Source organism: Rhinolophus sinicus, linkage group LG07 (assembly GCF_036562045.2).
Source record: "Rhinolophus sinicus isolate RSC01 linkage group LG07, ASM3656204v1, whole genome shotgun sequence".
NCBI classification, from domain to species: Eukaryota; Metazoa; Chordata; class Mammalia; order Chiroptera; family Rhinolophidae; genus Rhinolophus; species Rhinolophus sinicus.
The window spans coordinates 45,984,319-45,998,095 of record NC_133757.1 but is presented as its reverse complement, the minus strand read 5'-3'; the positions used below and the strand labels follow the sequence as shown (position 1 = coordinate 45,998,095).

The 13,777-nt window shown below is 34.9% G+C and overlaps 1 protein-coding gene across 5 annotated transcripts in view; it reads left to right on the top strand.

Annotated features, from left to right (window-relative positions):
* The window catches only part of CTNNA3 (catenin alpha 3), a 1,442,547-nt gene that overhangs the window by 11,723 nt on the left and 1,417,047 nt on the right, over nt 1-13,777 (top strand). The window contains exon 1 of one of the 5 annotated variants that reach the window (XM_019731775.2): nt 5,812-5,941. The exons of 3 other annotated variants lie outside the window; for them this stretch is intronic. The gene's annotated coding sequence lies outside the window, so the exon portion shown is untranslated. Of the gene's footprint in view, nt 1-5,811; nt 5,942-13,777 lie in introns of those variants that run through there. One more of the 5 variants, XM_074339504.1, reaches the window with a different exon arrangement.

Genomic DNA, 13,777 nt, shown 5'->3' with positions numbered 1-13,777 from the left:
GGCAACCTAGGAGAAAATGGATAAAAAAATATGAGTAAGCAAGTCACAGAAAGAATATTTGAATGGGTGGCTGGTCAACCAAAAATATACCACCAATTGCACTGGTAATGAGAAAAGCAAATTGAAACAATGGTGAGATCTGCTTTGTGCCTCTCATGTTGGCAGAAGGTGAAATGTCACACAGTATCTTGTGCTGGGGAGGACATGGGGACATGTGAATGCACATGCTCTGCTTGCTGGTGGTATGATTTTGGAGACCAAAGTGCTGGTGATTATTGAAACTGAATACTCACATGCATTCTGACCTATAAATATACTTATGAACTGTATTGGTTGCTAGGGCTGCCATAACAAAATACCACAGACTGTGTAGCTTGCACAAAAGAAATGTATTTTCTTAGTTTCAAGGCTAGAAATCAAAGATTGACATGTTGGCAGGCAGGTTTGGTATCTCCTGAGGCCTCTCTCCTTGGCTTGCAAATGGCCGTCTTCTCACTCTGTCTCCGTGTGTGCGTGTGTGCATGCGTGTGTGTGTGTGTGTGTGTGTGTGTGTGTGTCTGGGTCCTAATCTCCTCTTCTTATAAGGACACTAATCATATTGGATTAGGGCCCACCCTAATGGCTTTGTTTTAACTGAATCACATTTTAAAGGCCCTATTTCTAAATACAGCTACATTCTGAGATACAGGGGGCTAAAACTACAAACATATGAATTCTGGGGAGGACAAAATTTGACCTATAACAGAATGTATATACCAGAAGGAATCTTGCATAGGTACACAGAGACACATGTAAGAATGTTTATTATAGCAGTTTCCCATAGCAAAGAGTTGGATACTACCTAGATATTCTTGGGTACGGATATAGACAGATAAAATACCTTATAAATGCATCTGTTAGAATGATACAGTTGAAAAATGAAGGAACAAACAAAGTCAATTTTATAGTCAGGAACTCATTTTTCTCTAATAACAAGAAATCTGGAGGTAAGAAGTCAGAGCTGATGACATCAAGGACCCAAGCTCTTTCTACAGTTCTGCTCTGTCATCTTTCCTCCTCAGCTTTGCTGCCAGACTGCTTTTATGTCCAGGCATCATAGCAGATAGTAGAAGGAAGGGTCAAGAGCCATCGCAGTATTCTCTGACTCCCTTTTTATAGGGAAAGTAAAAGTGTTGCCAGAAACTCTCTCAGCAATTTTCTACTGACGTCTCATTGGCCAGAGTTCAGTCACATGCCAATCTGAGTTGCAAAGAAGGCTGGGAAAACTTGTGTCCCGGTTCCATAGCAGTGAAAGGCAAGGGAGAACAAAGCTGGGACGATGTGTGGGGTGAGCTAACCTGTGGTGTTTACCACACCTATGTAGTTCAAAATGGATAGACCACTAAAACATCATACTGAGGAGAGAGAGCGAGCAGCGAGAGAGAGCGAGAGAGTGAGGGAAGAGTAGAAAGAGATGGGAAATGAAATACTGTTTGTATAAATTTAAAAATCCACAGCACATAAAGTTATATATCATTGTAAAGATATATATCATACTTGTATGTAAAAACATTATGGGAAGTTGATTGGGAAGACACTCATTAACTACTACAGAGCAACTGCCTATAGAAAGGGAGGAGGAGAATGGAACTGAGGTTGGGGGATACAGAACATGGCAAAAAAGTACAATAAAACTGGCTTTTCATGGACCAGTTCCATCAGTTGAACTTTAACTGAGGAACATGATTGAGTGTGTCAATCTAATTCTGTGCACTCAAGACCCAGAAGAAAAAAAAAGGGGATGGCTTGTGGGGTGTGTGTATGGGAGGGTTACTCAGGTTGTTGGGCAGGGTTATTATTTAGAGTCAAAGAAATGTGATTTACTATGTTTATGACTGAGTTAAATTATTTTACTCTGTGATGAGCTTCATTCATACTTTTCAGTACAATTGAAGGCTCGATAGGGATGATATTATAGTTTAGATTTAGTGACTATAGCAGTTATTTTTCAGACAATTTAGGGATATAATGAGTTTTGCAAAATTGATTTTCTTTGTTTTTGTCCATAAATTTCTTTTGCTCTATAATGCAAAATTAGTAGACTTGACTTTTAGAGAGTCATTGGGGACAGGAGTAAAATAAACATGGCTATGTGGTAGTGAAATCCATCACTCTCTAGTTTTCTGTTATTATCTTTGGAAACAGAGTGGGAGAAAGGATTTCCTTCCTCTCTCTCTAATGTAGCCTCAGCTACTGACTGGCTCTCTGCTCTGGAATGAAGCATGTTGGCACAACTCCATGTCTTATGTGGGAACAAGACACCAGGAGTTTCTATTTTTACTTATTGTCATTTTTTTGCTTTTAGTTCAGTATTCTATCCTTTATCCATCCCATACCCAATACTCTAAACATACACAATTTATTAATTTGTGTTAGTGTTTCTTTCATTTTCTCTATTAAGCATTTGTTACAACTTTGGAAGCAGCTTGTAAACTTCCATTTTAGGACCATATTTCTTTGTTACTTAATTGTAAGTTATTATCATACACGGAGTAGATGACTTTCCTTGGTGAAATGGATTCAATTTGCTAAATAAAAATGTGTGAACTTAATGTCTCTTCATCCATTTTTAAATCAGATGGGCAATCCATTTGATATCTCTTATCGCAACCTTCTAAAATTCAGTGATATTTGGTTTGGAAAACTAGAATTCCGCTTTTCACAAAGAGTAAAGGATCTTTCCACAAAGTAACAATAATTGATTAGTGCATTATTTAGCACTGTAATTAGCACTCCTTTAGAGTCAATGGGTAATTTTATAAGTAATGATTCTTCATAGTAACTTTATAGGTCTCATTTCACAACATAAGGAAAACAGGGTAAATGGGTGTCATGTGGACAAGGCCAAGCAGCAGTGGAAAGTGGAGCCTGAATTGAACCAAGTTTGTCTTACATTTCTGCCTTTCCTTTCATGACTTCCTTTCTCTTCCTACCCCTCGTGGGTACTTGTTTTGCAAAGTACTGTCTTTGGTGCCTTAATTTCCCTCTACTTTAAGCCTTGGGAGAGCTCTTCTAGCCTCATGGTTTGAGGTGTAACATAGATGCATAGATACTATATCTCTATCTTTAGGCTTGATTTTTCTCCTGAGCTCTAAGATTCTGAATATTCAGTTGCCCGTGGGACATAACCATTTACCCATGCCACTCACACCTCAAACTCATCACACCTAATGTATGTCAGAGTCAGAGCTTGCTCTACACCTGCTCATTGGTGTGAACATTATCTGTTACAAGCCAGTTGAAATAGGTTAGGAAGAAAATAAGCTGTTTTCAAGATTAAATAAAATATATAAAAAGTGTGTTGAAAATTAAATATAGCATAAAAATTTATGGAGACATTTTTGCTAAGAGTAAAAAGGATTGTTTTAAATAAATAGTATCTATTCACTAGTCATCCTATCTCTCCTCTCCCCAGAAAGCACTATTGTTTAAAAAAATTTTTTCTTTTTTTTTTTTAGCCACAAATAGAATTGAGACTAGCAATGTGTTTAGATGTAGGTTCGTAAGACCCTGGGGAAACCAGAAATCACTGAATGAGACATAGCTCAGGAGAACCTGTGTCAGGAACCAAACTCAGAGTTGGAGAGTAAAATGGAATTAAGTGGTTAGATGAAAATAGAAAAAAAATCAGTTATCTGTATGTTCTAAAATGTGTGGAAGATTGATGAAAAGGATAAGCAGTTTACTAGAAAAATTGACTTTTCAGCTTTCTTCTGGATGCTTATCTAATAAGTTAATTTGATAAATAATTCTAAGTATCTCTTTTATTTTATAGAGACTATCAGTTTAGAAAATTAAAGATACAAAATTTCACAAATGAATCAATTACAGTTAAGAGATGTTATACTTTATTTCCAAATGTAAAATATGATTTTTACATGGTTACCATTAGTTATTATATGAGGAAAGAAACTACCACATTCAGGTATTAAAAATGATTTTAAGTAGTGAAGAACCCCAAACTTCCTTTCATTGTCAGAAATAGAATTCTCTCTTAAAGGAAAAGAAGCTATAACTGTCCATTTTGAAACACAATTGAGGAAGATAATTATTATTCCTTTTCTCTTTGGAAAAGTCCATGCCTTAGTATAAAGGATGTGTCATTACTGGCAAAGCTGGGAGCATGAAAAGAGGGATCACTCTTTGAGCCTTTAGATCTGTTTTATTTTTTTCCGTAGTTAACATAGTAAACTTGATGTTTGTGATAATAGCTACAGAGAAGCATAGGACATTTTTATCTTCAGTCAAGATAAATTTGTGATAGTTAATGATTTCAGCTAGTCACATAGTAAAAGTTTTAGTTTTAGAGTAAATCAGGCAAATCAATGTTCATGCTTTTCCAAACTGAAGTGGGTGTTAAGTTGTAAAATAACGAATTTGTAGCTTGGATGAGGACTTTGTTAGTCGTAATGTTGCATGCTCATGAGAAGTATAACAGTGCTGTGGTAACAGGAAGCATATCTTCTAAAATTAGGCTGTAGCTCCTAGTATATAATAGATGATTAGCAAATATTAAACAGGGTGATTAGAAGATATTAAATAATTTACAAATGTCATGTAATTTTGAGGAGAAATTATTCTGTTTTATAGTGTAGTTCTATTTTCTTAGTCATGTGTTTTGGATTTTTTAATGGGGCTTGGAATCTTTATGTAGGGTTTTGTTTATTTGCTCTCAGAAAAACCTGGGGTTGTGGAAAATCATACTAATGGTTAAACCCAATTCTTCAGCTTCTTAGCCTTCTAGTGCTTTTCTTTCACTACCATGAAGATGCTTCTGATTGAACTGAGAGGAAGAAATAATGGTAGACTTTGTCACAGATGAGAACTACTAAACACCAATATGGGCTCTATAAATCAAATTTATACAGACAAAATACAATGGGCTATTTCTAAACACGTTTAGTAAGGAAAGTGGAGATGGCGTGTCCCAGTTCCTAGTTCAAGTATAAAAATAAATGTCAATGGATGCAATACTAGGGGCTTTTGGAATCAAATGATACCCTCTGCTGGCTAAATGAGGGATTGTGTTTTAAAACGAGCGGCTTTTTATTTTTATTTTTTAAAATAGGTTTGATTGAGTGGCATAGAGTATTGTGAAATAATATGTGGAAAATTATAAATGTGAAGAATAAAGCCAATGTATCACTTAAATAAATATTTTTGGATGTGAAACTAGTATGGAAATACCCGTAATTGAATTGTTCTAATCTTTTGATCTATTGTTTGACCATGGGTGTAGGCCGTAGGGAAGGAACAGCAGCGAACAAATACATGAATCTTCTGCCCTGATCTTCAGTAACGACTCTGATTAGCCAAGATGTTTAAATTACTGTCATCAGTTAAATTACTATTGTAAGAACTATTGGCAAACATCTAGAGGTGAGATAAGAGCTGCTTTTTTTCTGGGTACCCTGACTTAATTTATGTTAAAAATAATGGGAATATTCTTAAGTAATTTAGAAGTTTGATAAGTTTACAGAAGTATCACATTGCATGCCTGTTTTAAAATGTTCCCTTTCTACTCTTAAAAGTTTTAAAGCCACTTGGGAATACTTTGGGCACATAATGCACACAAAAATTATGTTTAAAAGCTCATATTAGACAATATGTTGTTACTTCATCGCAAATTTGAAAAATATAATTTCAAGTCAGATTCTACTGTTTGATGTCGCCCTTCACTGGTGTGTTGCTTTAAGAGCACCCATCCTCCCTTCCTGCTTGAGCCGCTGTGTCCTGTCAGTCATCCTGAAAAACACTAGGGTGCTTGTCAGGCTGTTTGCTTACAGATGCTTCATAAGCCAAATTGTGAGCCATAACAGTGGCACTGAATTCTTAAACATAAGAAATCGCTTAGACAATTGGTTTAGTATCTGTATATGGGCAATACTCTGTCCTGCAGTAGGTGAGTGAAATGTCAAACTTTTAAAAATCAAACTTTGCTGTAAGGCAAATCCTAATAATTATAGATTATCTGTTGCTTTGGTTAGATAACTTTGGGGAAATGAAAGAACATTACTTTTGTAAAATGGGATGAACAAACTATATTGTGCACTTATTACTTTTATAACTAATTTTTCTTTTAATAACACTAAACTCTAAGCTACTTCATGAAAGCTCCGATTTTATAAACATCTACTTTTCCAAGTAGATTAGCAGACATTTCAGATTTAGATAAAAATGTGATTCTCTTGCACATTTTTTCTTTCACAACAGCTCAGGCAGACTCAATTGAGTAGAAACTCAATTCTGTTATTGGAGTGTTTATTAGTGGTTTTAAAAATAGCACTAAAACAAATTCTCATGTGCCAATGCCCAAGCTATAGCAGTCTTACATCAGAGCATTTGAAAATTCCTCCTGTGTAACTAAGATATTACTATTTAAGTAACTGTATGCAAGACACTGGAAGTTTTACATTCTTTAGACATAAAACTTATGCAGTAAGAAAGTTCTTTATGCAAACAATTTAGTTTCTATTATGGGCCTCTAAATTTAAAATGTGTATGGGTGCTTGTCCTATGTTTTTGTATGCAGCCTTAAATATTTTTAAACAGAATTGATAAAAGCAAAAGAAATAAAAAAGGAATACATGGATTTTGGTACTTGTATGTTCAACATGGTAGAAAAAAAAATAGAAGGCAACAAGAAGTTAAAGTTTTAAGGCTTTATCTAGGATAAATGAGAAGAGATTGCTTTTGCAGTAAATGGAATGATTATTTATTTATTCCTTACCTTGTTCTAGACAGGATTTAAGATGACTTTCAAGGCTACATGAAATTCAAGATAGGATAAATTAAAAGTGGAGTGAAAGAAGAAAGAAAAACAAGTGTGAGGAGGTAAAACAGCCAGGAATAAGGCAAGAAATCTAGCAGTTTTCAACTATGGTTTTATGACACTGATGTATTATGGATTGATGGGAAAGAAAATACAGGGTTATGGAAATCTTATGGGAGAATTTCATGCAAACTAGCTGTCTCTCTTTCCAAGGGTGGCAGTTCAGAGTGAGGAGAGTATGTGGGACAGTGAATAATCAACACAGTTTAAATATCACTTCTTTTTTGATGGGAAAAAATGGAGAACTGCTGCCCCTTTAACCCACACACTGTGGCTCACAAACTAGGAGCAGAAAAAAAACAATTGGTCTGTTACTCAATTCAGAAGAAAGATTAAAGAGGCTTAGTTTTTTGCAAACAATAAGAATTTATCTAAATAAGGTCAAATATCTACATATCAGAACCGATATGATCAAGCCAATGCTTAAAACCACATGTATTTAGTATTTTTGTATGAATCTAGTCCTAGTATGTATTTTCTAATCGACTGTTGTGCATGAGATTAGTTATTTTTCTTCCTTTAAGTCTTTCAATCTAGCAATAAATTTAACTTGAATTTCAACTCTGGTAGGTCAAAATTAACTGGATCAGTCTAACTAGGAAAAAGTTGTTAAGTAGCAAAAAGGAATTCAGAGGCAGGACTTCTTAATGTACTTTGATCTTCAAATACTCAAAAAACAGCTACTGTGGTGAAGTCTGGGCTTCCTGCTGTGCACTTTACCAAACCTGGCTCGTGTAAGTGAATGAGCTTAGAAACTCAGTGCTTTCACTCAATAGTATTGAAAAAGGACAAGAGTGTATCTGTTAAAATTTTGCTAAGGATCTTCAGTGATATCTTCAGATAATAACATGATGATTTAGCAACAATCATGTAGCTCCTTTTTTACTCCATTGTTAAAAATAAGATCAATAAGAATGATTTTTTTTAGAAAGCAGTACAACAAAGAAAATACTCAAACTTTTATTTTTGTAGTTTCGTACTATAAACACATATGCAGATTGACTTAGAGTACTTGACAGAAAAATTATAAATCAAATAGATAACACATCAGATGCATGGGATGACATTGAAGATAACCTGTACACACAGATTTGGAACCTGGGAAGCAAATATTAAGTTAAATAGGTTTCAGGCACCAAATAAACTGAGTGATGTACCAGTTTATTAAGATTCTTAAGATTAAGATTCTTAAGAATTAAGGGATTAAGATTCTTAAGGAAAGCTAATCAACTTTTGAAAGCATTAGTTCAGAGATCCACTCTAAGAGCTTATAGAACCAACGGGTATCAGTAGAAATTTATAATTATATAGTAAATGAAATAATCTAGAAATATTTTCTATGTCCTTGAGGTAAGAGATAAACAGAAAGGATTTTTTAAAAGTCATACTTATTGAGGAAAAACTTTTATATGTATTAAATTCACTCTTTTTAAGTTTACAGTTTGACAATTGTATACGGTCAAATAACCACCACCATAATCAAATAGAACAGTTGCACCAATTCAGAAAGTTTCCTTGTACCCTCTACAGTCTGTCTATACACTTCCTTAAGCCTCTGTTGTGGGCAACTACTGATTTGTTTTCTGTCCCTATATTTTTGCCTTTATAGAATTTTATGTAAGCAAAATCATGCAGTGTATACTTACTCTTGTCTGACTCTTGCACTTAGCATGATGCTTCTGAGAGATATTCATTTTGTTGTCTGTATTTATAGTTCATTCTTTTTCCTGCATAACATGCAATGATACGATTGTATCACAGATTGTTTATTCACCTGTTGATGGAAATTTGAGTTGTTTCCAGTTTCTATTACGAATAAGGCCACCACAATCATTTGCATGTAGGTGGACATGTGCTTTCATTTCTCTTGGGTAAATATCTAAGGAGTGGAATTGCTGGGTCATAGGGTGGGTATATGTTTACAGGAAACTGCCAAGCTGTTTTCTAAAGTTGCTGCACTACTGAGATTTCTAGTTGCTTCTGGTAGTTAGATCTAGACAGGGCTTGATTAAAATTAGGTTCAGTTCTTTTGGCAAGAGTACCCACAGGTGATGTGGTGTACTTCCATTTGTGTCACATCAGGAGGCATAGAATCTGGGTTGCCTCACCTTTGGCGGTGCTAAGATTGATCAGTATGTTCAGGCTCCGTAAGCCTGATTCTCAAAGTTCCCATTAATCATTCACTGATGATTACTATCTAGATCTATTACTTTTTTTAGGGCGTTGTAAATGGTGATTTTTGTCATTCTACAATTCTTCATTAGTGTTTATTGTTTGGAATCAGTCTATAAAGAAAAACTCTTCCCCTTTTACTATTCCGTCAACATATAGTTCACAACAGAAAATCAGAAAAATACTTGATTATTTCCCATTATTTATTAATTTTCAGAAAAATAGAAGTATCCTAGCCACTTTGAAAGGTGACCAATGAGGTTTTATTTTTTGAACTAATGAATTTTTATATATTTAGTGTATTGCATTCTTTATTCTTTTGATGCTCAAATTTTTTCATTTTTGGCCAGCGAGAACCCTTTCAAATGGCTCCTGAACCTTTTGACAAAACCAAAGTGGGCCTTACTTTCTAGTAAAAGATGTCCAGAATCATTCTGTACTTTTCCTACCCTAGACCTTCAATCAGTTTTTCCATCAAGGAGCCTGGTTCCTTTTGTTGGGAAATGGTCTTTAGGGGACACAATAGGTTGCCATCACTGCATATATATATATATATATATATATCTACAGAGCTGGAAAACTGATACTTTTTAGCAAGAGAACATATATAATGATATCATACTGTTATTTCCAATTCAAATATAAATATACAGTGCTTTAATTTAAATTTAAAAAATTTTATATTTCCTTTTTCTTACGCTGAAAATCTTATTTCCTAACATCATGAATATATTAATAATTATTTTCTTTATGTTAGTGTGTGTGTGTGTGTGTGTAGAATAAGATTGCTAAATATAGTTTAAGCTTACTTTGACTGCCTTTGTGTCCTAGAGGATAATAACCCTGTAGGGATTGGAGTAAAAATATTGTGTTTGAAGTCACTTGAAATTATTTGTTTCTGTGTGGTCATGAAGCTAACATGAAAGCTTATTTTCTTTTGTTTGCTTTTGATTATTTGGGATCAGTTTATGAGAGTTAATGGTTTCTTCATAATGTAAAACATTTACATGGTTCCAAAGTCAAAACTAAAACTAGGTATGTTCAGAGAAGCCTGGCACTCATCCTTGTCTCCTCTACTGTATTCTTTGCCTCCTCCTAAAGACAACCATTTTAATTTTGTTTTTTGTTTACCCTTCTTTTCTTTAAAATATAAGCAGGAATGCAGACATTTTTGCAATATGGCCTTTTTAAATGTAAACATGGTGTACTGCAAACACTGTTCTGCACCTTGTTTTTTCACTTAACACTGTAGCTTGGAAATCACTCCATAGAAGTAGAGAGAAATTTCTCACTCCTTTCTACAGCTGTGTAGTGCTTTTTTATGTGGATATATGCTAGTTTCCATTCCTTTCTTCCCTCTGTCCCTCCTTTCCTCCTTCCTTTCTTTCCTTCCTTTTTTCAAATTTTTGAATTGCTGCCATGAATTTCCTTGGGCATACATCATTTTTTATTTTTGCTAGTTTATATTTGGAGTAGATTTCTAGAAGTGAGATTGGAGGGTCAAAGGGTAAATACATACATTATATATATTATATATATGGATATATATATATATATTATATATATATATCCATATATATTTACCCTTTACAAGGACAACATTTTGCATATTTGCAAGTAATGTATGAGAATGTCTGATTCTCTAAGCCTTACTAACAGAATTTGTTATCAAAATTTTGGATATTTGCCAATCTGAAAGGTGAGAAATGGTATCTCAATGTAGTTTTAATTTACATTTCTCTTATACGAATGAGGTTGGCAGCTTTTTATATGTTTAAGAGCTATTTGTATATTTTCTATGAATGAGAAATTATCGTAATTTGTACTCAATTTTAAATAATATCTATTGATCCCTTGTTGTGAAAGATGAGGAAAGAAGAGTGTCTGGACTTTTCTATCTTGTTTCATGTGTGATTTTCCTAGTCTGTCCACCATGTCCTCCAATGTGCTCTCAGTCCATGTGTATCGGATGCTTCTAATGTATCTTTGCAGTGTTTTATTTTTTGCTTCTTTTTGTTTCTTGAGTTCTTCTATCTCAGTTTTCATTCCCTTATAATATTTTTATCTCTTTTTTTGAGTTTCAGAACTCTTCTTTGACTTCTTTTTAAAAGAGAGACCATATTGTACATAAATGTGTGTGTGTGTGTGTATTTGTGTGTGTATATATATATATCCATGTATAACTTTTCACTGAACTCTTCCTCTATTTCCTTTGTTAATTTTTGTTTATGATTTCTTTCAGTTCGTTTTTTTTTTTACAGTGTTTATGTAGTTTTCCCATGACCGATCTTTGTATACCACTGGTCATTTACTGAAGAACAGAGTGCGGAGGATCAGGGCTTGGAGGGGAGTGAGTTGAGGTAGTCAGCAATTTTTAATCCATTTGTGATATTGAATACTTTCCTACCAAATTTGTTATTTCCTTTACCTCTAGGAAAAGTTTTCTTTCACTGTTTGGTGCTCCAAAAACTCGATATGCTTCATGGCAAAGTCCTTTTAGTCGCAGACTATCAGCACTGTGAACTGGTAATTCAGCATCTTTCTTTCCTTCCCTCTGCTTCATTTCTAGTGGTTCCCTTGGCTAGGTGGGTTTTGTCATAGACAGAAATGGAATGTCATCATGCTAATCCTGCCCTACCACTCTTGATTTTATACTCTCAAACTGGGTCTTTATAGGGATATTCCTGTTTGATTCCTGTACCTCTCCATGCCCTACATCTTAATGCTCTAGTCAGAAGACCCTTGGACATTTGGCACTTAGCTTTTAGAGGAAATTATTTTCCATTAAGGTATGTGTAGGCTTTCATTCTGATTTTTAAAAAAAAAACATTCAATCAAGATTTCATCATATTTCTTTGTAATTTGGTGTAATGACAGATTTCCTTGAAGATGGTGGTTTTAATTTTAATTATTTTTGTCTTTGATTAGTTTTGATGGAAGGAAATGACTTGAACAGGCATGTACTTTATCATATCATAAGAAATCCTAGGAGATGGTAGGATGAATGATGCTTCTCTTAGAGATCTATACAGGGTAGAGAGATAAGGAAATGTGTGTGTGTGTGTGTGTGTGTGTGTGTGTGTGTGTGTGTGTGTTAAGATGTAAGGATTATCTGAGTTGAGGCTGGAATGATGAGCAAGTATTTGTCAAGTGGTTATTGAGGAAGGGCACTCCAAACAGAGTGAACAGAGTGAGTAAAAGTTTAAGGGTACGAAAACACATGGTCCATTCAGAGAACTTCAAATTCTTTAGCATGAAAGGAGGTGGGTCAAAGACACAGAGGTAGCTAGAGAGATAGGACAGACCAAATTGCCTCCAGTCATTTAGTAGAGCCTGAATTTATTGTTTCAGAATGGAGAATCATTAAGCATTTTAAGCAGGGGATTAGTGTAATTAATTAAGGGATATCTTATTTTATATTAGAGAGATAACTTTGGGAATAGTTTGGAGACTGAAATGGAGGAGTGAAAATCTAACAGAAAGGAGACCAGTTAGGGTATCATTGCAAAGTCTAAGTAAGTCTAATGAGGGTCTGAACCAAGGAAGTAGCAATAAGAATGGGGTGGAAATGGCCAATATGTGATTAACTAAGGGGTAAAAACAATGTGACTTTCCCACTAATCCGAGGTGAAGAGAGAGAGAGAGACAGAGTGAAAGAAAATATTTTAGGATGACACCAAAATTGCTGGGTTGGGTGCCCAACTCTATGGTGATGTCATTAATCTAGATCAGAACTAAAGATGGTGGCAACAGGTTTTGGGGAGAAGATCACGAGTTCAATTTTGAGGTATTTGTGAGATAGCCCAGTGGGCAGTGGATTTGGGGCTCTGAAGCTCAGGTGAAAGTCTGGACTGCAGGTAAAATTTTGTGAATCAGAAGCTCTCGATGGACTTGAAACTCTAGAATGAGATTGCTCTGAGAGAACAATGTAATGTGGCCAGTGGATGGGATGTAAGGGGCCACACGTGGGGTAAGACCCCTACTTAACAGAGATAGTAGGTGAGGAGCCAGATAAGATACTAGGAAAGAATGATCACAAGTGTAGGGGAGAAGCATGAAAGTGGTGTTTTGAAGCCAGAGGAGAAGGCTTTTATTTCCTATTTAGAGAATACTTAGCATGTGGCATGGGAAATAGTTAAATAGGGTTAATAGGTATATCATCAGAGTTCCTGAAGAAACTTTTATAAATTAGTGGTAAAATAGTGAACTTGGATGGTCAGATTGAAAGATTTTGGCACAAATTTTAAAAAACTCTTCAAGGAGGATGGAAGAATGGAAAACCAGGAGGCAGAGAAGAAGGTGAAGTTCTCAAAATGGTTACACAGTATTGGTTTTCCCAAGTGTAGGGATAGATTTATAGAAAAATGAATTGTTTTCAAACACTTTGGTCTTTATTCTGATAAGCAAGCTTTTATTTATTTCTAGCTGATCAGAGACTGAAGAAGAAATGGGAGTGTTTTGGCTTCAAATTGAACTTGACAAGAATTCCATTTCCTTCACCATTCTCTTTTTGTTCGCTACCTTTTAAAAATACTGGACCTTAGGAGACTTCACATATACTTGAGCTGTCTTATAATAATGTGGAGTGGAACTGACCCGTAAGCCCAATGGAGTTGTAGCAACAAAAGCCACTGTCGCTTTCAAGGTGTATGCGAAGGGCATGTTCCTTCTGCTCTGGTTGTTTAAACTTGATGCTTTATAGCTGAAGGTTATTCTTGTTCTGAATGATTCAAT